Source organism: Vanessa tameamea, chromosome 15, assembly GCF_037043105.1.
Source record: "Vanessa tameamea isolate UH-Manoa-2023 chromosome 15, ilVanTame1 primary haplotype, whole genome shotgun sequence".
Taxonomy (NCBI): Eukaryota; Metazoa; Arthropoda; class Insecta; order Lepidoptera; family Nymphalidae; genus Vanessa; species Vanessa tameamea.
The window spans coordinates 5,906,366-5,932,785 of NC_087323.1; the positions used below are offsets into that span (position 1 = coordinate 5,906,366).

The 26,420-nt window shown below is 30.8% G+C and overlaps 1 protein-coding gene across 6 annotated transcripts in view; it reads left to right on the forward strand.

The window, feature by feature from the left end:
- The window catches only part of LOC113399104 (semaphorin-2A), a 343,072-nt gene that overhangs the window by 142,581 nt on the left and 174,071 nt on the right, over nucleotides 1–26,420 (forward strand). For 4 of the 6 annotated variants that reach the window (XM_064217028.1, XM_064217027.1, XM_026638143.2 and 1 more), the window contains one exon: nucleotides 23,063–23,098. The exons of the other annotated variants lie outside the window; for them this stretch is intronic. The gene's annotated coding sequence lies outside the window, so the exon portion shown is untranslated. The remainder of the gene's footprint in view (nucleotides 1–23,062; nucleotides 23,099–26,420) is intronic. 6 annotated transcript variants of the gene reach the window in all.

The following is a 26,420-nucleotide window of genomic DNA, read 5'->3' on the forward strand; positions in this document are numbered from 1 at the left end:
CGTTTAAGAAATAAGAAGCAATTTATTGTTCAAATAAAATAAATATATATTTCAGTATAGAATTGCGTATATATTATACTAAATTGAAGATTATATATAATCATATTATGTTAGAGAAAATGATTTTAAGCATTAGTGAGGATTAAAGATATACAATACATAAGTATTGATTTTCAAGCATTTATAGGTAAACTTATTATTAATTTTAAATAAAAAATTATATTAATTTTAACTTGAAATAACAAACCCTAATATTCTAATCACCAATTGAGTTTGAAATCTCAAGAGAGAGAAGTCTAGTCAGCCTGGCCTCAGAGTGAATCATTAAAGAAAAAAAAAGTATTCTTCTTTTAACACAATAACATATTATTTATTCGGTAATCTCATGTAATTTTTTTAATAAGGTCCTATAAGACTGCATTAGTATACTACTATAATTTAAATATATAATATATAGTATATGCATTAGGTGTATATATTTTATATGTATTTAGAGTTTCATCGTAACTTGTCACCAAGCTAATCCGTGAAATAATTATATCAACCAAGCAGATGCAATGACACAAAGCAATGAATTAATTATTGAAAATATATTACTCCATAAAATTGGAACGCGAAATCATTTCCAGATGTAATAAGTTATTATAACACTTAGTAAAAGTCACCGAATGAAATCTTTGTTCTTCGCCACCCCGGGGAGTTGCCGGACCGCTCGCAGCGATTGAAATTTAAAATATTGTACCCTTTGCCATTATGCGAGCTTATTCACCCTTGAAATATCCCTGGGGGCGCCAGGTACAACGATTGGGGAAAATATTTTACACTTGTTACTAAGGATGTCGCTTTCAAGTCTGCTTTAACGCGATCCTAATCGTTACGCTAATTCCGACTCAGATGCCCGGTTTTAAAGTTGAAAATTCATCCGACGTTTAAATAATTTCAGTGAGTATTTATGAAAAGCACTTAATTAGTGTGTCGAGAATGAAAAATTGTTATTGAAACCGAGTTGATTGAACTGGCATTTCATAACTATGTCATTTTGGATGCGACGTTAATGAAAACGCGATTAATCACCGCCCATATCTCATCAACGCTTTTAGTAAATGGTACCCGACGCGTTAATCTGCAGTTTATTCACTCGGGAGAAACTATTTTGTTTACGTGATTGTAATATACACTTATACCTACTTGAGTCTGGTGGTCTTAGTTAGACTGTTAGTCGTAAACAAATTATTTCGATCCTCCTTGAAAACTCCGTGCTTTAACCTTTTGTTGAATTTCTGTGTGTTGAAACGTAAAAAAGTTTTTTATTGCTTTAAAATTAAATAAAATATAAAGCTCTCAAAGTCATATTTGAAAAGTGAAACTCTTTTCAAATATAAATTTTTGTTTATCATGTTGACTCTATAAAGTATGAGAAGAGGTTAGATTTTTTTTAAATTAAACACCAATTAATTTTCTAATGTAGGACGGTAACGTTATACATTGTAAATCAAATAGGTACATACTTTATATTATTGAATAAACTAACTATTCGAAAGGCATTGTAACACATATATAATAATAATTCAATAGCTGCCATTGATGTCCATTATAAAATAAATGATTAAATTACACCATAAAAACAATAAAACAATGTATAAATTTAATCAAGCTTTAAATAGTTACATAAATATATTTTCAAATATTTATGACTATTGTATAATGTACGATATATCGATTACTGAATTTTATTATTCAATAGAGCCTTATTTTTTGTCAATGTCAATGCAAGTCATACACATTACTTATGAATGTTCGCCGTTTACAACGTTCAAGTGTGATTGCGAATATATGCGAAATATAATTATAGAGAACGTAGTGAAAATGTTGCGCCGAAGCCGATATTTTTATTTACTCAATTATCTGCAAAAAGCACGTCGATGAAAGGGCGTTAACGATGTATGTATACGCCATTTTAACTCCCGTTATTTGTTTATAATTTATCTCACATCAATGCAATATTCGATCAACTCAAACAGTGCTTACTAAACGGTAACACAAAAATAATTAGGCAAATAACTTAACTCATTAGTCAGCTACGACTCTATAATAATAATAGATGTAGATAGAGCGGTCCGCCCGCATTACTGCACATTACGTTCGGTTCAATGAGCGGAAGGCCAACGTTTACTTGATAAAATAAATTTGAACAAAACAAACGCATTCGTTGCGGCAATATGAATCCTCTCTGAAGTTGTGCTAAGCGGCATGGAAGTGGAAAAACGGGAGCCGGCACGGGCTAATATGAGAATGTTCTGCATACCTGCTGATGAGGATGTCGCCTATCGCACCCGCATCCCTTATCGGTTTTATTACATTTTTAACCACATTCGAAAATACAACGGGAAATATTTTATTTATCATTCTAGTTAATTAAATAGAGCTAGAGTTTTTATTCGTCTACGGATAAGTTATTGTTTTGTTTAATTTTTCAGACTTTATTGAAATTAAAGCATATTTTAATACCGATACCGATACTGAAATTGTAAACAAATATATGTATCAAACAACAGTCAGTCACCGTGGTATGGCTGTAGGTAAAGATCGATATTGTAATGTACAATATTCAATCTTCCAAAAATTGCTCGCAGTAGCTGGGAAATCGGCGGAATGGATTTCAAAAGTTTCATATGAACCTCCATTCGTCGGACATGTTAATTAACTGCAATATGAAAACGTTCAAGACACACCAAAATTGGAAATCACAAACTCCGTACAATTTGAACTGACTTAATTCGAGCCGAATTGAAGTGTCAAGCGTAACTAGAGACGGGGTCGCCCGAATTAGAGCGCTCTCACACGGATCGGGAGTAAGGATTAGCGTATAAAATTCAGTAGATTTTGACTGTAACTGGGTCGAACCTTTAGCATAAATGTTAATAGCATTATCTGTATAGTTAACAATTTGATTACCAACACATGGTTATCAAATATTTTTTAAACAAATTGCGATATAATATTTAGATAAAAATAGTTAAAGATAATTTAAACTTATTTATTTTGATTTTTAATTATAATAAATGACATGTAATATACGCCAGGATTGAAGATCTTTGAAATCCTCGATTCAGTGTATTGTGAACATGCCTATTGGTACCAACTCGCATGGGGTGGGGTGGTCATTCGTTAGTCTAACTCTTTTGGTAAAACGACCCCTGGATAAGCCTGCAATGTTAACATTCTTTTCAATAATGAGAAGGGGGAATGTGAGCTCTGTGTCTTGTTTATTGGATTTTTTGTTGCATCTACATATGAATAGAAACTACAATCTGTTGGACGTTGGGATGTATTGAGCAGGTTTTGTTTGCACGTGTCGGTATTAAATATTTATAAAACTTGTTATATTTCTTAATACTTTTTGATATTGAAATAACTGGTTCAAGTTAACTGGGTATTGTATTTGTTTAAATTCAATTCTCGCGATACATGTTATACAAAAATATATATTTATAATCAATAGATTATAAATATATATTTTTGTATTTCAACCACATATCTTACTATGCTTTATATATAAAGCCCTAGCACGAAGTATATTTTTATTATTTTGCCCGAAGTTTGGCCATAGTTGGCACCAAAGTTGGCTCAGCTATTGACCTCGAAAGGTGCTATTGGCGCATAAATAAAGAGAAAATTAAAAATTTAAATATCGATAGTTGTAGTTCTAAATCCAGACAAGCACTATTGATCTTAAAAGTAATTGTAGTCGAAGTAATTCCCTTATGTATCCATACATACATCGGGGCAATGTGATCGACTCTTTGTCTTTAAACTTAGATTCCATTTAAATTGGAAAAGAGATTATTGTTCAGTTCATTTACTAGCTGTTACTGGTCATATTGTCGTACTGTAATGTTTGACTATAAGTCAAGTTTCAAATTATATAATTGAAACTTGACTTACAGTTGAAACAGATCAAAGCTATGTTAGACACATTTAAGGTAAGACTTCTTTTTGTACCTCTGATAACAATTTACAACTGAAAGTAACTTGCTTTTAGTTATCTAATTGTTTTCAAATATACCGTATATTTTTTATAGAATGTAAAATATATTATAAAAAACTAAATTAAAATACGCCCGACTCAATGGATTTTTTGTCCCTAAGCACACACCTACTTTAAAGTTTTCAAAAGTAACACGCGTGTTGGTCGCTTTAATAAGTGCCGCGCATGATAAATCGGATCAAGTGCGAGCTCGTACCAGAAGCTTTTGTCTCTTTTTCTCTTGTAAGAAACTTTATTACCCTTCTTTATCCCTCTGTTTAGGGTTGTGGGCTTAATACATCGCTTGCGGAGTAGAAAACTTAATGAAAGTGTAGCTGTAGTGAGCATCATTATCGACGGCTTTGCTCAAAGATAAAAAGGCTTAAGCTATGAAAACGTATGTCGCTTTAGGGTTAAACCACGCATGGCGGAACAGTTTGAACTATCGCGCTTGTAATGAATGTTGTAAGGTAAATTTGTAGTCGATGTGAAAGAAAAATACGATGACATTTTAAAGATTTCAATATAAAGCTTTATTTTTATATACATAATTCTATAATAAAGTTAACGAACGTTTTTCTTATTATAATAAAAATTAGTTTAAATCAGAAGGTATTAAGTACAATCATTTTTCATTTTCGATATTAAATGTTATCAAACCATAAAATGCTTAACGTTTCTCAAACTTTCCTACTTTCGTGATATTCGTAGCAATTGTATTCAAGCAACATTACCCGATAAAATAACACTTCGCACAAGACATTAATCTGCCAAAATCAGGCCGCTGTACGAAACAGAGCGAATCAAACAAAATAGTGTGCGTGCAACAAAATACGCCAAACCTTATCGCACACAAAATACATCGCGTCATATAGCACAACGTCACAGAATCCTTAGAACTAAAGCTTACAAAGGACGGCCAAGACATTCGAATGCGTATCTTTGACCCATATCACGGCGTAGTGCTATGAATCCAATGAACGGTCAACCTTAAAGGTACAGCTCGATACAAGTATTAATCTACTACTAATGTGTTGCCCGCATTTGGTTTGAAACACGTATTGATGACTGCACTCTGTCTATGTCGACTGGCTATTACATCAATAGTACTTTGAACACATTTCTAATGTAACCTTTTTAAACGAAAGGGGTATTCGAAATTCAATTTGGGGTGATTCTAGTGATTAAAATGGAAAGATAAACTGTTTTGCTACACTTAATACGATTTATATTGGGAGATTTTCGGTTGCCTTTTTATTCGAATGTGTAGCATTTAAGAGTTAACTTAAAGATGAAGGTTTCTTAGGTAATAGTGGTTTGTTTTTTTTAACATATAAACATATTGGACAACATCACATACATTATTCTGATCCCAATGTATGTAGCTAAAGCACTTGTGTTACGGAAAATCGGAAGTAACAACAGTACCACAAACACTCAGAACCAAGACAATATAGAAAACTAATGAACTTTTTCAACATCGACTCGGCCGGGAATCGAACTTGGGACCTCGGAGTGGCGTACCCATGAAAACCGGTGTACACACTACTCGACCACGGAGGTAGTCATATGTGCTTGGTTCGTAACTATGAAGAATGAGGTATACGACTTAGAATTAATTCCTAATTTGATTATAGGCTTTTGTCAATAGATCCCTTCCTCAAAACCCTTGTATATAAATCATGTAGAACTGACAAGATTAGTAAAATGACAATTCAAATGTTTGCAAACGATGTATTATATGAATAAAACATATTTTGTGTTTGGTTCGAATTCCACATAAACATATATGAAACCTTTATCAGATTTATCTTTGCTATACATCTATTTTATTTTACATTAACATATCCTATATATACTCAGAAGAGCATCGTAACAACATTCCCGAAAGCTAGATATACATAGTTTGCAATTCAAAACAAAACGAAGTATCCAAAATTCAAATTAAGGTCTCGATGCACTTGGCCAGCGTTACTATACCAACAGTGCCCATTAAAGTGGAGCATGTGTGCGGAACTAATTCACGTACGGCAGCCCTAAATAAACTTTTGTTTTGCATAACCTTTATTCTAATAGAAATAAAGATTGTTATTATACACGTCGCCCTGTGTACTGGCTTGTCGTTCACGGTCTTCGAACATATTGTATTGTAGCATGAACTCATACTTTAATAAAGAAATGTGAAATAATTAATTTAGTAGCGTCGATGTTTATAAAACTCCGAAATGAACTTTTATTGTTCAGTTTGAAACAAACAATCAAAGTAATTTATAATGATATGTTGAGTTACAAAGTTCACTAACGGCTTCTTAAAATGCCGACACTTGAAACTCATTAAAAATATATTTTTAATTACATATACATTTTCATTCAAATTTTAAAAGACAGTCGTATATTTTATTAGCTTAGTATCATATTAAGCTTTTCTTGTTATAATTATTAATGTTATAATGAGCGCGTACTTCCGAAACTTTAGTCGTTAAAAATTATCTTTAAACCCTTTTAGAAGGTGCAGCTATAATCCTCACTCAGGAAGTAGCAGATGGGCCTGGGAAAAGTTTATATGACAATTACTTGTACTTCGTATTTACATTTTGTAGATATTATCGGTTGATGGACACGATTAAAGGAACTGTTTTGTAAAAAGACTTTTATCAACGCATTGATAAATGTGGGACTTTACTGTGCTAATTACATTTGCAGCCTGTAAAAAATAGCAGAACGCAGTATTATTAGTGGATGATAAAATATACGAGTTCTTGATAAGGACACATATTCATAGTGCGCTCTAGGTCCTGAAATTTTTTTTCTATCACCAGCAAAAGTGTTCTGTAAGGACAAACTCAAAACGTATCTCTGACCAAATGCAGATGCAGAACACTAATGGTCTGCATATTTGGCTTTTAAAAAAACGTATTGCTATACATGCTGGCCTACACATACATACCTAGAGTTTGCTAGTCTTAGATTGATAACAACTTGACAAACAAACAAATGATTTTAATTTATTAAAAGAAAATTTTAAAAAAGAGATTAATTTAGTACAAATATTATTGAACACATTTATAGAAACCATTTTATCGAAATCGAAAATCCAAGCATCAAAAATCCTTTCTTACAAAATCATTGACTTCATTCATAAAAATAAAAACAGCATCTCTACATAAATAGATATTTTGAGTTAGTACAATGATTATCATAATGCTCATAAATATTAAATACACTAGTCCTATTATATCACAAAGCATAGGTCGCGAGATTACAACTATTTAATTTGATGTTCCCTCATTAGTCTGAGGATTTGTATTAGTGTTACGCTAATCTGTTAAACTATACGGTCGATTAAGCCCACCGCATTTGTGGCATTATTTAGCGAAAACAATTTTAGGTGTCACCGCATATTAATATTGTATTTGGTATTTATTTTAATGATTTATTGTTGTAATTATTTTCGAAAATACAAGCTTAACGTTATGTTGATTAAAAATTACACTTGTATATATATTAAGCCTAACTGCCTTTATCATAAGGACCACATATAAATAATTTACAAAATAGATCTTAGTATTAAATGCATGTATTATATCGATTTAGGGTATATATTTCATCAAAACACATAAACTCATACGAAATCTAAATTACAGATTAGAATATATGTATTTAGACATCACTAGAAACACCTAAAATTATCTGTATTTCTCGACTATATTATAAATTTTTATAACTCATATAAACCTTCATCTTGGATCACTCTATCTATTAAAAAAACCACATGAAAATCCGTTGCGTAGTTTTAAAGATCTAAGCATACACAGGGACAGACAAACAGTAGGAAGTGACTGTTTTATACTATGTAGTGATAAAATCGGAGAAAAATAGTCGGTAAGTTTTACCAACTCCTTTCGGTTATTTACTTTTTTATATATAGTATAGATAGAGTCACATATACACATAACTGGAATTACACATGTACATTTTTTAAGGAATGTTTTAAACTCCTACTACTACTCCTACGTCTAAAGCAGCCAGGATACTTTATAGTTTTAAATTTAAATAAGATGCAGTTATTTTATTAATATGTTACTCAACTCAGATTAGGGCTCGATGGGACTGACATTTTCACCTGTGGAAAAGTCCCTAAATAAAATTAGAAAAAAAAAACATGTACATTTTACTATATAAGAATGGATTTCGTTTTTTTAATTCAATAAATTATAATACAAGCTATTCATGAATAAATATTGGAAAGTTTAATCATACCTAGCGTTATTATACATAGACCAAAACCAAATTGTTTGGACATATCGCCTGTTGGAGCCCGCATCACGCTGAAACCACCGAACGGGTTTTAATGAAATTTGCTTTACTAATGGTTTATACCTTACTTAGTATATAGGTAACATAGGTATATATCCAATATCCAAAATAAATAATAATGTAATAAAAAGATGCATCTAGTCGCTAAAAATAAAATTAATTGTACTATTTTAATATTCTTAAACAGATTTCAATAAAACTTGAAGAGATTACGAAAAAAAAATTTAATATTGTAATCACAATGTGCAAAGGAACGTTTGTATACGAAAGGATATTATAATAATAATTTAGAGGTAGAGTTCTTCAATAATAGATAATGTTCGGATAATTTCCAACCACTTACTTTTGTCATTTTTCTAGGTAGTTTCTATCTTGGCTATCAAATAAACAGTAAGTGTAATGATTCCATATTTAATAAAAAAAAAGTTAAAATTTTGAATACTATCATTACTTGGCTCATGCCGTCTAATAACGTTTCGAGCAATCGCCCTGTTTATTGAAACAGAACCCAAACAGACCGTAATCTCATGAAAATATTTATAAACTCAGGTCTATCTACTTACGTATGTATACGAGTTAAGAGGTAGCGACAAATAGCTCCCCATCAATAGGGGGTAAGTAGTTCTCTTTACAAATGTCCCTGGAACGAACAACACGTATTACGACAAGACAATTTACTGCAGACCTTTATTTCTATCGCATTTAACAATCTACAAATGACTCATTCGTATTATTAGTATATATAAGAAATATTTAGTTCATTTAAGTGGCTCCGATGGGAGGCCATTTTTAATTAAAACGCTTCATTTCGTCCGATCGTAACTTCTTGAGAAATATTAAGGTTCGTTTATAAATACAGCGCTTTTTGTGAATTTTACCGCTGTATAAGATCATTTTTTAAGTAGAGCTATAACGCGGGACGGTGTAAATATAAATAAAATTCTTCCTATTCTATTAGAATAGTACTGTAAATCGAATTTCAAGATAACTATTATATATGTCTTGATGACATGCTTCTTATTTTTAAACTAAATATTTTAAATGCTTGTTGACTTCCAGGCAGGAGACATAACATACATATATAATTGTATTTAACTAACATGACTGTATTTTTAGATGTTGAAAAAGAGTAACTACTGAGTTTCTTGCCGGTTCTTCTCAGTAGAATCTACATTCCGAACCGGTGGTGCTTTACTTTAAATAGTTTGTTAAATGACGATTCAAAAGTGCTTGTAAAAGTCTACTTGAATAAAGTATATTTTGATTTTGATTATTTTATAGTTATATCTCCGCAGCAACTTATCAGTGCATTACTGGTATATTATCTGTAATTTGTAGATACTGTAGGCTGTTTTTATAGTTAGATGAAGTAGTGTTTATAAAAATCAATATAACTATGTATTATTTAGTATTCAAGAAAAATCGCATTCAAGTTGAAGTTTAATGACAAAATTAAACGTTGGATTAAAAACATCACAAACACTCAGACGGTAAACTTGAAATATTAAGTGGAATCAAAGTCTATGAGATATTTCCTAAAACAGTGACTTTTCTATCTCACAATCTCTAAGTTAATTAGAGTAAAGCAAGCGGAAAAAGCATTCAAAGAAATTGGCCGGCTAATTCGAGGAATGGCCTCAGTTACGGAGAAAATTTAATTAATAACTGTCGCCGGTACAAAAGGTCTCGAGTAGTCAAAATTAATATCAAAGTATTAAGAATGTAAACTTTCATCTTTTGATGTTACTTTTTTTCCAAATATTTTATGAATGAGTTCGATTGATTGTATAAAAACCTATTATTGAAGTTTTTGTGCAAATAAAAATATGTGGACGATGTTTGATTAAGGTTAAAAAGTAATAATCAATTTTATGTTTTTAATATTGTATTATTGGAGTATTTTTGAAGTTTTTATAAATCTATAGTGTTTATATAGAAATAAGGTCTAGTAATAAATATTTAAAAACCTTGACAGTTGCTTGGGAAAGTTTACGACGCTTTTGAATAAATAATTACGTTCGTAGGAACCAACAGACAATTTCACATAAAGCGTCCGTCAGCTTCGAAACAGCGTAGTTTTTACACCAGCTTTGAATTTCACTTCAAACTTTGGTATTTTTATTAAAATTTTACAAAACTTTCTAAATGTTTCGAGTATTAAGGTTTAGTAGTTAATTTATTTGAACCTTTCAACTATGTTGTGAATGGTTCAAATAAATAATAAATATCCAAGCGAGGTTTCGAATATTCGAAAACTTGTTAGTTTATTTTTGTACTAAATTCTGGTATACTTTCAATATTGAGCTGAACATGTACAGTAATATTTTATAACTATTTTATAAAACAGGTATTTTTATAAGATTTTAAACACTTTCACCTATTGTGAAATATTTAAATATTATTTTTAAGACATTGAACTTTTAAAATATTTAGTTTAAAAATAAAATAATATACAATTAAAGATTTTCTTATTTGTAATAAAACTGTATTTGAATATTTATAGACATCTTGACGAATATTCTTTTCGCAACAAAAAGCCATTGACGTTAACGTCATAGCAATATATATATTCTAAGTTTCATTAAATTATTATTTGTTCCTAAATATTTCATCTTGAAAGTGCTTTTGTTTTGAAGAGACAATAATTTAATGAATATTAAAACTTTATTACACTTCAGTGAGGACGTTGCAAATTCGTTTATTAATACAATTAACTTTCAACGTATCGGACTTAGTACTTAGCGGGTGTTTAAAAATTTAGCGCCCGAGCCTCGCTTCGCCCTACGAGGCTTCGCTCTTAATTATTACTTTGGGAAAATTAAGACTGTCGCTTAACGCAGAGTGCCCGACTAAAGGTTCCGTCATCCATTTATCTAAATGTATTTTATCTCACCAGGGGCCCTATCGAACTATGGAGTTGGTGTATACTGTATACGTTTGTACTCTTCGGAGGGTTCGAAATACGATACTGTGATAAGATCGCTTCACTTCTTCAAGGTGTCTTTAAATTGGAATAGTGAGTTATTCCGCTAACATCCGTCGCTTTATTACGTAACGTAAAAGGTAACTTCACTGCTATACTTGTATGTAAAAACATTAAAATAAAAGTTGGTATGTGCCAAACTGTTGAATAGAATCATATTTCTAAACTAAAGGTAAATAATGAGAAATATTTTTAATTTATGATAGCACACTGATAACCATATGACATAATTGTAATCAAATGTTAGTCACGTGTCCACGTGACTATCATATGGTTAACAGATCTCGGAAATTCTGTTGACACTAGCAGATTTCTCGGTAAAATTTGCTATAACACTTCGGTAGATGATCAAGATATTTTTAGAACAAATAATATATTGATATATTTACTATGTAGACCTCTATTCATAGGATCCTCTTGGCTTATTATTTAATAACTTTTGATATTAATTTACATTGATTTTTATAATGTAACAATTGCATAAGACGTGTCGCATATTCTCTAGTTAAATAATTACTGTGGTAGCAATGTCATTAATCTGAGAAGGTAGAATTTATCTAATTATAAAGGCGCTCCAAGGGTCCCCTGTTCTCTATGCGCCTCAAAGTAATGACGCGTACTAGGCTATGTTAAGTACATTACCTATTGTAAGTGTTCTTTGAGGTGCCTACTCTGTCGCAGATCTGACGCTTTCACTCTAATTATGAACCTTTCCTTTTACATTTGTGTCTTATATATTAGAGGAACACGGCCTTAATACTGTGTATTTCTTGGTTTTACTTACAATATTATAATAAAATAACGGTTATATATGAAAATGGAAACATGTACGTGGGAGTTGGTTTGAACATTTAAATTTTACGTAAGATTATTTTGAAACGAAATATACAAATGTACTATATTTTAGAACGTAGTCTAAACTCTAAGGGATTGTAATTATAATCAACTTGATATTTTATATATAAATTACTAAAAGTAACTAGTAAGAGTCACATAGCTTCTTAATAAACATTTTATCAAATTAGAAAGAGAACTTGATCTGAATGTAGAAAGTTGTATTTAAAGTAACATATCTTAGAATTTCTTAAAGACATGAAAGTCTTTACGACATTTCAATATATCTTACACACACTTGCAAAATGCACGATTGCCTAGATTTAATCCTGTGACCTTTGCGTACCATCCATTTGATATTATTTACCGCCGTCGTTCATCTAGTGACTAGCTTATAAAGCTGCAGATCTTGAGATTCTGGTTGAGGTTGAGGTTAAAATGCAATAGCCAGCCCGATATATGGAACCTGGTACTGTTTGCGCTCCTGTATTGCAAAAAGCAAGACAGTAGGTCATTCGCTTGAACAGTCTCTCTGTTAGATTGCTATCTCATTGGACAATGACGAGAGACTAGAAAATGCACTTGTCCTTGCACACAGATGTGCTCTGTTATATTATCTACGTAGTTTTTATTCTCACCTGAAATTGTCTACCGTAATCAATACCGGTCAGCAGGACACTATATAACAAAGTATATATAATTATTCTAAATAATATCATAATGCATGTATAAAAGTAATTCATGCTTGTAGATTTTAAGCCTTCTCGATATATAATATTCATTTTATATTTATTGTCTTGGCCGATGTATTTGATATAAGTATATCAAGTGACATATGGGTGGAATTGCACCCGTAGTTGTCGCGTTTATTTATTTATTACATCGACACCAAACATATGAAACACTTACAACCATGTTAAACTTAAGCATTTTTTTACATCTGGTATATTTGACAAGTATAGTATGGTATAGGTTGTAGTATTTAATTTGACTATCAATGTGTAATGCTTCTATATTGATTAAAGGTTTTTGAGTTTGAGTTTATAGATATACACATCGTGTGCTTAAAAACTTATTGTCTATATTTTTAGTTAACTAAACAAGATGACTGAAACTTCAAATAAAGTAATAAATAAAGGTACCTGTGTGTTTTTATAAATTCGAATATAATACATGTCGACAATGACGGATAAGTCATACTGAAAATATTATACAGATAAATTTATGTACATGTTTTAGATTTGATAATTTATGTTTGGATAAAATATCAAAGATCTGTTAACAATGACCAAATTAATGGTTAACCAATTTAGCGAAGATTTCATTTGCAGTGTAGATTTGCGGTTGGGTTTCATTTTCATAACGTTATAAATAGCAAATTTTAATCCATTAGTTAAGAGGATAATTGGTAACGCTTGGTTTGTAGAAGTTAAATTATTTAAACGTCGAATAATTTTCTAGTACTTATATAATTACGATTAAAATGATCTTTTCGTAAAGATTAAATAATTTTAAGTTAGCTGATTTATGATTTATTTATGATGATTTATTTTATTCAAAATGTATTGCTTCAAATACAGATATGCTAATTTTCTAACAACTTATTCTTCAATAATAGTTTTCTTAAGTTTCTTAATTGAAGAAAATAACAATCCTCCCATACTAAGCAACTTGCATATTTAGCTGAATATTTATATATAAATGTCTATGACGTGAAAAAGAAAGAAGTGTATTATTGTTATCACAGGCACAAGGGACATAACATCTTAGTTCCCAAGGTTGGTGGCGCATAGGTGATGTAAGGAATGCGTAATATATCTTACAGCGCCTTTGTCTATGGGCGGTGGTGATCACTTACCATCAGGTGACCCATAAGCTCGTCCGCCAACCAATGCCATAAAAAAAAAAAAGATGACAAAAATGAATATATGATATGAAATGATGATAAATCATAACAACACAATTTGTAAGATATTTTCTGCCTCGCACAAAATGCCTTACAAATTGGGAGCTTTAAAAAAAGAGCCTACACATTCTTAAACGACCCTGCAAGCCCACCGTGTTGAGATGCCCATGGGTGGTAGTCACTTTAAATCAGATGCCTCCTGTTCGTTTGCTACTTATATCATTAAAAAAAAACTTTGTTCTACTATACATTCAATAAAAAAAAAATATATAAGACCGTAAATGAATATGTTAATAATGAGTTGGCGTTATCTGTCCATCTGGAATTCACAGACCCTTAATAAAAAACGAAAACGGCTTCGCGAAACACGTTAGATAATATAAGATCGAACGAAAAAAATGTATCGTTCAAATGTCTGCTTTATAAGTAACTAACCACCCGTCCGGGTTATGGCTTTTGCACGGATATAATAAGATCTACATGACTCGTTTATATTGAAGTAAGAACATACAAAAAAAATCTTGTTATTTTGGGACCTTCGCGGGCATTCGTAGAAGATTTCTCCAAAGTTTCATCTATTTATTTCTCATATTAAGATGTAGGTAGGCTGACGGATAAATGAGCTAGATGGCAAATGGCCACCACCGCCAGAAGACATTGACGCTGTAAGAAATATTAACTATTACCAAAACTACAAACGCGCCAACAACCTCGGTACATAATATGTTATGACAATTGTTCGTGTACTTAGTAATCAGAATCGGGCGAAATAGAGAACAAACATAATTTTTATTTTTTAAAGAAAGAAACAAATGACACTGCTAGTCTTGCCATAATATTAAAATTTGTTGAAGATTCAAATAATAACAATAGCTATACCAACTAAAGTTACGCGGGTCCCTTTTTGTTTAACATCTCCAAATCGAATAGATTAGTGTTGCATATTTAATTAAATTCATTTTATTGCAAGCCCCCTGCAATTAATTGGGGTTGGGAGCAAAATAATTCAAGATACCTTTTACTTAATTAATGTAAGTAATTGCTACGACTTGCTCAATATTGATGTTTGGTTTCAAATGATCGAAATTAATTTACATTCTTAATTTAAAAATATGAAACATAAATTACGTGGCTAGAATTAATAAATGAAATATAAAAATCACTTCATATTCACTTTAACATAAAATAACGGTTAATTTCTCAGCACGGCGAATCGCTCCTCTCCGATCAAAGAGAAGTTCAGCGGATTATTCCACTACGATAGTCCAATGCATGTTAGTGGATACAAGGTTGGTGGCGCAGATGTAAAGGTGTTTAATATTTCTTAAAAACTTACCACCAGATGGCTCATTTGCGATTCCGCCTACCTAAATGAAGTAAAATAAAATTTAAAAAAAATCATTCCCCAAAAGTTCCGTTTTGTTATGTTCCTTTCCACTGACAAAGAGTTTTATTGCAAACAATATATATTTCATTTGTACAAAAGAATCAATTTTCAAAAAATAATTCGCATTTATTCAAGGTAACATGGTTACATGCAAAGTATTTAATATCATACTCTTGTTAAATCATATCCTTCCGTGTTTCTCTCTCGAAAATTCTATTTTAATATAACGAGATTACGTTTGTGTCATGATATAAAAAAAATATCAAACGAACTTAGCACTGTTCTAAGCATAATGCGGCTTTATTTAAATGTCTCGTATTTTTACTGAGCTCGTATGTTTCTGCCACAGCAGGATAATATTCTTAAATACATTTTCACTCCACGAAAGCAGGTAAATAATATTATCTTGTATTAAATAATCTTCTTTGGACAATGTAATAATGTCATTGACTTGTTATTTATAATAAGATTTCAAAGACATAAAAATTATTATTTAAATAACTAAGATCTTATTTTTATAGTTCTCTTGAAGAGCTCTTTATGTTTATCATTTATCGTTCACGTGAAATGAAATGAAATAAATATTACATTACAGTTCGTTTCGAATTTCGAAATCGAAAAATTAATTCGCTTTTTTTATTAATATAAACATGTTTTTCAGTTTTTTTAAGGCATGGGATTTTTTAAAAGCCAGACGTTAATCTTGTCGAGGGGGCGATGGCATAACACCATTTGATACTTTGCTGTCACAACTCATCTGAAAATTCTCATTATTATATAGAACAACCTCTTTTATGGATATCATGGGTCTTAACTAAAAGTCTACTATTTTAATCCTAGGACTAGTAAGACTATTACGCCTGAATAAGTTAAGATAATTGACTGTGTGTGAGTATAAATACAAGAGCCGAAGTGGAGAAATAAGTGATCGTGCACCCACTAAGAGTTGCCTACAACTTAAATCTTTTATCAGCGAGCATTAATGAATATAATCTAAATTGTATAATCTAGCCATCTTTAATCTTAATTACTCATCTATTAAGCAAGAGCACTCACACTAATGCACGTCGACAATTTTTCGTGGAGACGCACCTTCCGTGAATAGATCTCTCAGCGTAATAAACATTGAAATTTCCTTTAAAGCACCACAAAGATAAGTAGCATAACTATTCAGTATAAAAGAAAAAAAATCGAATTAAGAAATTCGTTGTTATATACTCTTACATCTAGTAAAGATTTTAAAGTATTTTGATTCGGCTTATACTATAAAGAACCGTTTCTCAAGATAGGATCTAGCGCATTATACCCGTCTAAAACAGGTCTACAGTATATCATAGTTACATTTAAAACCCACTGAGGCATAGAAATAAAAGGTCTTAGTAATAATATTTTATCTGATTTCAGAAAAATGATTTTGATAAATAAACGATTATTTTATTACTTATACTTGACTGCTAAGCGGGATTTCACGGTCGGACTATAAAACCGAACGTAGGTGTTAATGTTCTAACATTAATTTCTCCTCTTTTAGAGCGGGCCTTCCTCTCGAATGCCCTGTTTTTTATTGCTTAAAGACGTAACTCGTTACTTGATTACGCTTCAAACAATAAAGAACAGTCTCACAAACTGACCACTCGTAAAATCTCGTAAATTGCTTTTAGAGCGAACTTTTACACATGTAATTTTGTTATTTAAATTTTTTGGTTATTACAGCAAAAGTAAAATTTTTGATGCTAAAAGATTTTAATTAGAAATTTTTGAACACAAATGTTTTCAAATTTTATTGATGCAAAAATATTTATCTTAGATACAAAGGCTATTGATATGTGATTATGTTCAAATATATTTTAATAGAAGTAGTTGTTGTTATGCTGTTATTGTTGTTGTTGTAAATATAATTAATACTTGAAGATTTCTTGCAATATGCTATTAAAAAAGAATTTTCAATGCTGCCACTACATATAGTCTTGAAAGGAAATTGAACTGTCAAGTTTTTGTGCAATGAACAGGTACTGATATATGACCAGTATCCCTTGACACTTCGTGAAACCTGAAAAGCTATCGCTTTCTTCAAGTACATACAACTTACAACAAAATAATATTCGTTTCGCTTACGCATAGCAGCTATAATTGCATGATTGAAATCCTAGTCTCTTCATAAATTTGTTCTACACTCCGTTATTTGCAGATTAGGCCTCGTAGACAATTATATCATACTAAAGTAAAACGAATCGATTCTTTAATATATCAACTGGGTATTCGATAACTAAAATTACTACTTAAAATGGAAATGTGAGAAATCACTATTCTCATGAGACATCCTCTGAAATCCACTTATGAAATATCCATAAACAGTCCTCCGGCGACTTTATTTATTTCTCTAGGAGACAGAGAAAGATCAAATAGCCTTTGTCCTCCCCTTTTTACTTATTCAAACAAAATTACATATGCCAGCTTCTGAATCGCCATCGCCCGAAATTTTACGCGCTAGAGATAGTGTCATGAATATAAATCTATCGTAAAGACACCAAGGAGAGGCCAGCTGAGTTTACGGCATGGCTCACTTTGCATTCTTTGTACAACGGCCCTTTATGGTCGCTTTATGGACTCAGGTCCTTTGCATAAAGCCTCAACGTCGGTCCTAATGTATTAAGATCGGTGTTCACGAGAACTGGATTATTTTTCACACTATCATGGTATCCATTGTTAAACACCACACAAGATTGTGATGAACCAATACTAACATTGTATGATGAAAATATAAATTATATCGTCCAAGATTTATGGTAATAAATATACTTGGAAACAATCACAACGTAGGGTTTAATCAAACCGTTTCCATATAAAAAGTGTTATTTTAAGCGCCGAAAATTCTTAGCGCCTGCAACGATCCCTGTTAACTATTAATCCCATTTTCTTTTGCTGGAGATAACGAAACTCATTTAAGATATCTCGCGAACGCCTTTCAGCCGTTTTGGGGGTGCAGCCGTGGAGCGGGCAACGTCAGTGATGGAGTCGCGTCGTCTCGTATTAAAAGTATAATGACTTTAAATGAATTATAAAATACATGCTCTAGAGTAATTACAAATTAAAAAATATGATAACATTTAAATAAAATATTTTACAACCAACTCTATTATAATCTGCGTCGTTGTGCGTATAAAATATCTAAAATTTATTATTATAATCACATTGTCAATGTCAATTTCTAATTTAATTTATTTACAGACGGATAAAAATAATGTCAACTGTCACTGTAGATTTATCTATGTTCCGTACATGTGATGTTGTTTGATTATGCTTTTTTTTATTAACGAAATTAGAAAGTTATATACAGTCTCTTTACGAATAATAAATATATCCTTTATTTAGTAAAGTCGTTCGAAAAATTGAAGATACCTATGACACATCAAACTTGTAATAAATTCGATCTCCACAGATTTCTGTATTCTTTAATACCTTCGTATTTCGTCTCGGAGACCAAAGGTTTCTCTTTATGTCTAATAAAATTTTCTTCAAAGTATTCTTAATTGAAAATTCAAATTTATGCATAAGCTCTGATTGTAGCATTGTGAGGTGCTGGCTACAGGCGTTTACGAGAGCTACGAGATGCCTTTGTAAATTATACGAGATTAGGTTGACGATGGAAATAAGTTAATTTTATATAACGCCTTAGCAAAAATGTTAACAAGTAAGAATTTTGCACGACACTCTAATTAATAAGTCTCGTAATTAAATTTCGTATCTCGTTTACAATAAATATATTGCCTTTATGAGTTCTATGATAAGGAATCAACAAAAAGCAATATTAATCAATAGAAAATTTTAAGTTTAACATAACAGCGATGCGAATATCATTGGTAATATTACTTTAAAATAGTTTACCCATATAGGTAAGAAATTATTCGCTTTGCTCATGAATATAATTACCAACGAATCCATACCATGATGGGTGACTTGTAAAGTATTTAAATAAAAAAATATAAACAATAATAAGACAATTCTATTATACGTTAGCAAAAAAAAATACTTTTTTAAAATAGTAACCGAATGTTAAACATATATCTGATATACGTGTTTGTGCATACGAATGCATTTTCTTTTATTATTCTCCTGAGCACCCTTTTCCGGGGATAAAGGTACCGTATATTAACCCCAAGAGTTGTTCGAGCTATCACCATAGCCAATTACTTTAAAATCCTTGTAGTTTTCCTTATTCCGCTTAAGATGAAAATAAATACCTTGATAAATATATTACAATAATTTTCACGCCACAGAACTATTTTAGTAATTAAAATGTTGAAAAACAGTAAATATAACGAAGCGAGTTTCTTGCCGGTTCTTCTCATTATAATCTACTCTCCAAATACTGTAACACGATAATTAAAAAGTGGTTCTATGAGCCTACTTGAATAAAGACACAAAATACAAATATAAGTTGTTATTATAACAATCTCAAATATATATTCTTAAACGAAATGCTCTTATTTATATTTCGTTCTGCTTTTCTTACACTAATGATTTTTAACAACGTAATAAAGCTGAATATTTCACGTACTTAAAGTTTTGATCCTTACCTAACGGCTTAAGCCCAAAGGATTATGTTAAGTTTGAACTAAAGTATCGATTTTGTTTGAGACTTGAAGAATCTTTGAGTTTCAATAAGTTATTTAACATATTTTCATATCAAAAATAATATTAAATTATTATATAAAAAAAAGTCTTATACCATTCTATTCTAATATAAAAAATACAATTTGGTTGTGTGTATGTAAGAAGTAATTAAAGGAAGTTATGATCCAATTAGAAAAAAAAAACAGTGATACTTGATTGTTCCTTGACGGTGTATCCTACACTATATCGTATAAATTGTACCCGTGCGAAGCCGGAGCGGGTCACGAGTTTGTATACCTACAAAGAATAATTAGACCGTATTGTGCAGAAATGTTCCTAACCACAGAAAAACAAATATAAGTAGTATAGATTTCAAAAAATAAAACAGTAGAGATTTGTATTGTGATTTTTAAAGTCACTCTGTTACATTTTATGAGACATTATTTCAAATACATTTCATAACTTGTTTTTTTTTAATTTTTTTTATTTTATAGCATAGTATTTCTCTTTTGAATAACATTTGAATCCGTTTTTCTTTTGTTTCTATGTGTTTTCTTTTGTTTCTGCACAGCGTGTTCCAATTTACGTTGTAAAATATTACAGCATAACCTAATTATGTTGACGGGTGATTAATTTGACAAAATAAATCTACTTCTTTCGAATGTCAAACAAAATCAATCATGTAGAGTTCGGTGTTTAGATAAACATCCACAAAACAACGTTTGATGAATAAAATACAGTAGAATATTACAAAAACAATAGTATTTTATTAACTAACAGGAAGTTTTAACTCAAAGCACTTACGATCGCAAGTGTACTAAAACAAAAGAATTATGACTGTAACGTTCGTAGTGTGTTTTATCTTTAACGTGAGACTTTTTTGGAAAATATGAGAGTAAAATTTCAGGTTGAAATTTGAGAGCAACATTTCTATATGTAACATAAAAAAAATCTTTCTGACGCAAAAAGGATGGTACTTAGGTACTTGTCTAAAGAGAGAAAGGGACAAAACTATTCTATAAATTTCATTCCTGTCAGATGTAAGAGCTGTAAGCGTCCTTTGTTCTAGTCACTATTGGTTTAAATTGTTAGGTATATTGTATATTCGACAGAAGTATGAAAAATTGTGTAAACGACTATAAACATAACATCAAGCACAGTCAACAATGAACCCTACTTGGCACTTATGTTTATGCTAAGGATCTACGAATTTTGCGAAAATAAAATTAATTCATTCATTGAAAATATGATAAAATCTACGAGGTGAGAGCGATCGGGTACAATAAACAAATCGTTGTCAAATGATAATTCCGTAAAATATCTGTTTCAATTGGGGCTTCACAATCGGAAAACGCGCCCTCTTCCGCACATAAATAATCGCCCGACGTTTACTTCGGTACGGAAGTTTGATAAGGCTAGATGAAATTCTCTTTCTGTATGTATATCTATACAAGTATTCTAAAATAATCGCGAATAAATATATAATAATGTTTTAATTTCCATGGAATTTAATAAAACGAAACATTAAGTTGATTTTAAATTGTGTAATAATTTTTAAGTTTATTTTCTTTTAGTAAGATAAAATCTCAATTATTAAATAATTTATAATTTTGAAATTAAATAAACATACATTTACTGTTACAAAATAAATGTTATAAAAGCAATGAAACATAATATTGTATTTATTATTTTCTATCGTTAATTTTAGATGTCCACAGCGGTTTATGAAAGCTAAAATAATTTCATAAAAGCGTTATATCTTTGCCGGGTCACGTAAGAGGGCGCTTCGGGGGAAAATTACATTTTGTTTGGCCACGTTCACGGAGACATGGGACAACTCAGTTAACGAGTGTTCAGGATTCTCCGTAATTCTTTCATATCTCTCCGCGAGAGATAAGAGAGTTGAGAAATCTTTTAAATCGGTAACTCGGTTATTGTTTTGCGGTCTAGTCGATATTGAATAAAACATTTTTCGGTTATTTTGTATAACAGATCTTGGAGAAGGATTGTAATGATATAACAATGATTACATTACAGGCGTTATTGCTTTGTTTTAAATATTAATAAATAAAATTATTCATTTACTATTAAAAATACATTTATTTAAGACAAGCGACTTTATTGTTGTACTTAAATTTTACAAAGAAATAATTTCAACAATTTCTAACATCGAAGGTCCGTAATTTCTCCCTCCGATGTCCCTCACCTTAATCCTCATAAATAACTTAATCAAATTGGTATCTGTATCTTCTATATAATAAAATGTTACAGAATTGTCTTTGAACATTTCTATATGAATTATTATTAATATTTTTAAATATTAATATCATATATATAATTTATCGAGTCACAGTTATGAAAAATAATGTCTGTCTCTTTGTCTACGCATTATACTAAAGCTACTAAATAGATTGCATAGTATGATGATATGTTATATAATAGATTTTTTTTTTTCGGATTTATGATTATATATAAGAATATTATTGGGATTATGTATAAAGAGCGAAATGAATAAATAACGAATATGTGCTAACGATGTGATAGACTCGAGTCAAAAGAAATCACGCAAGTAAAAAAAGATTGCGTGTTGTTACCGTAAAATTCTACTGATAAAACAACGTCAACTATAATACTTTTAAAGTTAATAATAATGCCTCATTTCTTGGAATGTGAACTGCTTTTACTAACCGTTTTGTTTGTGTACCTGTTATTAAATATATCAACATTGTTTTAACAGGTTACATTATAATTAGTTTTCATTTGTATAAATAATCTTCTGCAATTATGTTTAAGAAATATTTGCTCAGAAGAATTATTTCAGTTTCATTGTAAGTTATTCTAAAGAGGGAGAGAAGTAATATCAGATAATGCCTTGTTTTAATTTCAAACCATAAATAATAATTTGGTCAATTTTCTCCATACCATTTCGGTTGCGTGCTCAAAGTTTTTATTAGTATTTTATTGTTATTTAGGCGTGTTTGTTCCTTGTTTCAGATTAGATCGACGTTTTAAAAGCAGCCGGGCGCTAATGTGAGTTTCAGAATTTTCTCTTGTTTACATAAAGAAAATGTAATTGAAATTTCCCTTTGCTGCCGTTGCAGAATTTATATGAAAAGTTTGATGTTTGCATGCACGATGTTTCACGATAAAGTTTCGGGTCCAGTCCATCAACTAGCGTAATGACAAAATCCCTATGTAAGTGCGATGGCCAGACACGCTTTCGTAATGTGAAACAAAACTACTGGCTAGCGAAAGTTTCCAGAGGGAAATTCAACGGGAGTCAACGGGAAGGTATCCCAAAACTATGAGCGTTAAGAAACTTTTATGAGCGGCCTAGCCGTTTAACCGCGAGTCAAGAGCTAATCCCACTAGCCGGATACAACTACGGCGCACCTGAGACCGGCTTTTTATTTCTCATTCACATTTCCACCTAATTTTAGCCCGCCGCAAAGGCTGTTGAGGTGGGCTGAACTTTGTCGGGCGTCATAAATTTATTTAACGGCCTGAAGGCAATAAGAGGTGGAGTGTAAAAAGAAAAATACGATACCAACGTGCCTAGCCGTTATTGCAATTAAACAGAGGAAGTAAATCTTTCAATACGAGCGCAGGCGTTCGCCTCCCGTTTCCTGCTTTAATTTATCGCTTTGTTTTAGTCAGTGGCGCATCCAATTGACGGATTGCTATGTATTTGATTAAAAAAAACTTAGACTCTTTCAATTGTCAATCCATTACAAGGTGTGTTCACACTGTTAACTATGTCGCGAATTCATGTTACTTTTAATGTTATAATAGTTATATAACAGAAGAAAAAAATTAACTCTATTAAAATGTTTACATTTATTAAAAATAATAAAAATGTAAGCGTTAATTTTATTTAATTCGCTCTTAAATATCAAAGGTGAGCTATAAGTAACCTATTTTATACTAAATATTTCTTTATGAGTCATTGGAATGCCCTTTAGCATCTGAAAATTCGAACAAATTATATTGCGTTGTTAGACTACTAAGAAATAATAAGAAATTCTAAGATTTTAACTTGATTGTAGTTTTATTTTCAGTGTCTAATTATATTCTTATCGCTTTAAAAATATACTGCAAATCCATGTTAAATATTTAATAACTTGTACGGTTTTTAATCTTGCAAACAAGATGTAATCCTTTTCATTGCTTCTTAAACTTTCTAAGCAAGTTAATACCAGTCTTTAAACCATCATTTCGGTAAGCCTTGTAAGCAAATCGTGATATTTTGTGGCAACGGGAAAATGAAGGGACGAGTGTAAAATTCAAATTGCTTAATGGTTCGCGAGCAAGCATTTCATTTTCCATTCGAATTGATGCGTAATTTAGAGCTGCGTGCGCGCGTAAACGATGCGAGCTTGTTTTGTTTGCTGAGCTTTCTAGCTGAGCAATTCCTTATATTTATTTTATATACATTTAAGCTAAAGTATTTTTAGTGACAGTCTTTTATGTTAAAATAGTATAAAGCACGTTGCGTTGAAACTCGACCTTGCAATTTTACTTTTGATAACCAACCTGCTAAAATGAATTTAAATAATTATTTTTTAAATAGCTTTGAGACGCTCCTTAATCTGTAAATATATTTAAGTAGATTTACTTTAAGAAAAAAAAATCTTGAGACTAATTTAACACTGTATTAAAATTAACAAAACTTATCAAAATTCACTCTACGGAAAAACTAGATTGAACACAAAACATTTTTATCTTTAAATTAGGTTTTCTTAGTGGAAGTGAAGACGTATTAATATAAGAACATTAATATATTTTTACTAAATAAACAATAATTGGTAATTTCATATCATGCATTTTTATTTAATACATTTCTAAATGACATAACAATAATAACGTTGCTAAGGAACAACATTATAAGAAAGGATATGACAAACATGATTAAGGCATTCTTAAGAAAACAATGTAAACTAACTTCATATATATGTACAAACATTTTCCATAACTCCTATTGTGTGTATATTAGTTAATAAATTAATAATTAATCAATAGAATCGAAGTAACCAACTTCAATCGCAATCATTATCTGTTATTAGAGGGGATGGATAAATATAACTATTTCAATTAGCCGATTGTACGCGTCGTAGTACATAACACTGAGTGTTTAAATATTCATAGCCTACGGTATTGATTCCACTGCGTCTAGGGTCATATAGCTTGAAATCGGAAAATTACATGATACTTTTTCTTATTGGGTCAAACTGAATACGATAATTAATAAACGTATATTAATCAAGTTAATATTTATATGAGCTGCATATGAATGCCAAATTTAAAAGTGAAAAAAAAAATATTTTTTTTTTCTAAAAACTAATTTGTAATCCTGCCTGATCATCTCAGCCCTCCTACAGCCGCGACGCCTGGGATTTAAAAGATAGGACAAGACCAATGGTGAACAGATCAAAAGAACATACTATTGAGATTCAAATATAGTTTAGGTTGGCGAACGAGCATATGGACCATCTGATATTAAGTGGTCACCACTCCCCATAGACAATGGCACTGTAAAAAATGTTAACCATTCCTTACCTAAGATATTATGTCCCTTATGCCTGTAGGTATACTAGCTCACCATTCAAAACGTACTGTTGTTTGGCGGTAGAATATTTGATGAGTGAGTGGTATACACCCAGACAGTCTTGCACAGAGCCCTACCACCGAGTTTGCACGCTTTTAAACGCATTATCAGTATAAGGAATTCTAAATATTTTTCAAAGTTATTAAATGTAATATATATCGATAACCAATACAATACAATATTACATACAGTTTTTTTGGTGACAGCCCTAACTATCCTTGTGTCTACACCCCACTGAAAGATGTTATCGGTCGCCGCACCCATATTATTACAGGCGATGATGCAGTGTATTCATGGCCTAAGAGTAAACACTGTTATTATGTTGATCTTTCAACTGTGAGCTTTTTGATATTTACTATTACTATTTTATCGTACTGCTAATAAAATATTTCAAAATAATACTATATTTAACTTAACATGCCTTTTTTAATATATTTTACATAGAATATAGGAGTATCTACTAGAATTGATTAAGATTGATATCAACGTTAATAATAATTTAATATCTAAGTATGTTGAGATTGAAAATATAAATTGTGTTTATATTTAAATTCACATTATATAAGAGGATATACAAATATTTAAGAAAATACATGCTTTTATCCTAAGAGGTGACAAAGACAGAGGAGCCAATAATGGTGGAGGTTCTATAATAATTTTATTGATTTGCTTTATTTTTTCTGGAAACATACAGAACAATAACAAATAATTAATAAATAACAATAGGATAACATATAAACCTATTAA